The 3103-nt window shown below is 35.5% G+C and overlaps 1 pseudogene; it reads right to left on the reverse strand.

Moving 5' to 3' along the window:
• Positions 1 to 326: 326 nt before the first annotated feature.
• Positions 327 to 2144, reverse strand: LOC142623218 (scarecrow-like protein 23; annotated as a pseudogene).
• Positions 2145 to 3103: the final 959 nt, after the last annotated feature.

The raw sequence follows: 3103 nt of genomic DNA on the forward strand, positions 1-3103 counted from the left end.
AAACAAAGACATGACTATGGTGGTTACATTTTCACCCATCTTTTAGTCATTATCAACACTCATAAAGAAAATGATGTATGCAAAAGGAATCCACAAGTTAATATCACCTTCATAAACAATCTTCAAAGAAAAAGGGGGAAAAGAAAAGAAAATTATACTCGTACAAGTTCAAGAGAGTAATGCAATTATCATAGGCATGTGTGATTATCACCACGACATGCACCTTGCATTGCTTAGTTAAATTAAAATAGGATTGTCAGCAATGGTATACGAGATGATCACAATCAATAAAAAAATATTTCCTAGAAAGTGGTAAGATAGGAAAGATTCTAATCCACTAATTTCACTCCCTTTCTACCATGGTCAAACAAATTTTTAAACAGAAAGAAAGCAAATTGGTGTACCCTTCCATCCAATAATCAGGGATTTTGCATTCATATCAAGCGTGCAAAATCCCTTACAATCAAATTTCTGAACCACCAGGTTTGCTTGGTACAAGGATGACATGCTCAATTCTGTCTCCACCATTCCATACCGGGAAAAAAATGCTCTCCACACATCAATCTTTACATTTTGAACTTTCCTTTCCTCTCCCTCAGCTGCCAATATATTCATAATTGCCTCACCAAAGCATTCTGATTCTAAAATCATTCTGTGTGATTCATTCTCTTTCATAAAAGTTTCTAGGCAATCAAAGTAAGCAGTGTTGAAGAATAGAGTTTCAACGAAACAGCTCACAAAAGCAGGTGAATTGTGGTTTACCTCAGCTTCAGTGACCACCAGTATACATGGATTGATACTTCTGACTACTTCCATTATACATTCCAGCCGATACTGCTGTGAAATCATGCTATGCAGTGCGTAGTGACAGAATACAGCAACTGTTTCATTAGCATCTAGCTCAAAAAGATCTTCTTTGAGATCTAGCATGTCTGATACCATTAGTCCTTGAAAGAAAAGGTTAAGTTCATGGTCTGAGCAACACTTGCCAACTGCTTACCTGTTTCCTCAATTAAATGTTTTGAAGTAATTCCAACAGCAGTTATCTTGAGAAGCTAAAGAGGGCATTCAGATTGAGTTGCAAGAACTTGCATAAAGATCGTCCATTGCACCCCAGACTGGATACTAAAATCAATTATGTGGATCTTCCTCGCCCCAGCCACGTTTTCTACAATGGCTTGAATTCCAGCAAATTGTTGAACCTGGGAAAAGGGAGTTCTTTCGTGAAATGTAAATATGGCGGGGTCTGGTCTCATCAATGCCTCATGAAGATCAAAAGACTTTCCCAAGCCCTTCAATGTGATTCTTCCTGTTTCTCGATCAATCCTCCTTCGAAGAGCTTTAGAAAAATAGTAAACCAAACGCTGAACGGGGTTCCCTGTATTGGAAGACCACTGATCACACCGGTTGAGCAACTTGCTTGCACGGTCAAACTGTTGACAGGCTACTTTCTCAGCAGCAGTAAAAAGGAATTCAGCAAGCTCCACATCTTTGGTCTCTTCATTGGACAGGCCATAGAAGGAAAAACCAAAAGGATGGCTAAATATGGACAAACCATCAGCAGTTTGGGAAAAGGAGTGAATGAACTTTTCTCCAGCTTTCCTCATGATTTCCTCAGTTGAAAATTTCTGGCCTTCCACCTTTGCACATGGCATGTGATTGCTTGGCTCAATCATTCTGTTCCCATTCAACCATTTGAGCCCATTTCCATAGTTGTTAAGGAGTTTAAGTGTGGCCAAAGAGAAAGCATGTGGCTTTTCCTTCTGGAATTCAACATCTGGAAGAGTTGGGAATCCACCAAGCTTTGCAATTTCATCTAGACATGTTTGAAGCGGTGGAGACACAATATCGAACTGCATATCATCAACAAGCCCATAATCTGAAAACGATTCATGTTGCTGTGCTTGTCTTTGATACTTTGAGAAAAGGAATCCTTCCTCTGCTGAATCCCCTTGATAGAAACCAAGGTCAGAACAAAGGGAATCAATACCCCAGGACTCTACATAATCTTCTGCTCCATTAAAATTTAATTGTTTCACACTATTCACCTCTTTCTTAGTCTCCCAACCTTTATTAGAAGAACTAAAGTCATCTTCAATCCCGTTAAAGCCAAACTCTTCAAAAGCAAACAACTTGTTTGCCATCTAAAAATGGAGATAATTCAAAATCTGGGATTCCAAATTCTCAATTGTAGACTTGTAGTTAGTAGATGGTACACAGTACTAGACTACTATTTTTATACTGAACAATTCTAGAAATACACAAACAGAAAAATTCTTGATTTTATTATTTTAAATTCCTTATCTTAAAATAAAATTAAAAAAAAAATCCCATCATAGTATCTTACATTTGACAAATTCTTACAACCTTGATCATCAGCAGCATTGATTTTGATGTGTTGATGTTGTCAAGGTGGCCGGCAGAGTGGCACGCAATAATTCTATTATATGAATGCCATTTGGATATACATATTAAGCTCCATTAAAAAAGACAAAACTTAGCTACAGTGTTATATATTAGGTTTCCATCTGAGTTCAACCATGCAATTGCATTGACTAATACAACAAAAATAGTGGCATGTTTTCCTAAGGAAATTATCCATATAATTCTGATTAATGAAACCATATGGTTGAATTTAATTAAGGAACCTTTAGGTAGAGGGGCAAAGCCATGTACATGGCCTTCCAAAATTTTGAAAATTTCCTATATATATAATTATTTTAATGTTTTCAAAATTTAGCCTACAAAAATAAGAGTTGGTCTCCCAAATATTTGAATTAGTCTAATGATGCTCTTAAAAAAATAATTGGTCTAATAGTTATAGTTATAGGACAACTTTATTTTTTGCAATTTTATTTTTTATTGTAAAATATGTTCTTATATCTGTTAAATATTTAATAAAGTTTGGCACCAAACATGTTTAGATCTATCTTTTTAACCTGTTATGTAGTGATTAACAAGTCATTGACTCATTAAAAAAAATTGTCACTAAAACTATACATAAAATGTCATTTTAGTTGCCACACAATGAGTTAGAGCAAGATAGCTTCAAATATGTTTGGAATATAACTTATTCCTTCAAGTTTTGGATCATTCATGTTTT

This window comes from Castanea sativa, chromosome 2 (genome assembly GCF_040712315.1).
Source record: "Castanea sativa cultivar Marrone di Chiusa Pesio chromosome 2, ASM4071231v1".
In the NCBI taxonomy this organism is placed as follows: domain Eukaryota; kingdom Viridiplantae; phylum Streptophyta; class Magnoliopsida; order Fagales; family Fagaceae; genus Castanea; species Castanea sativa.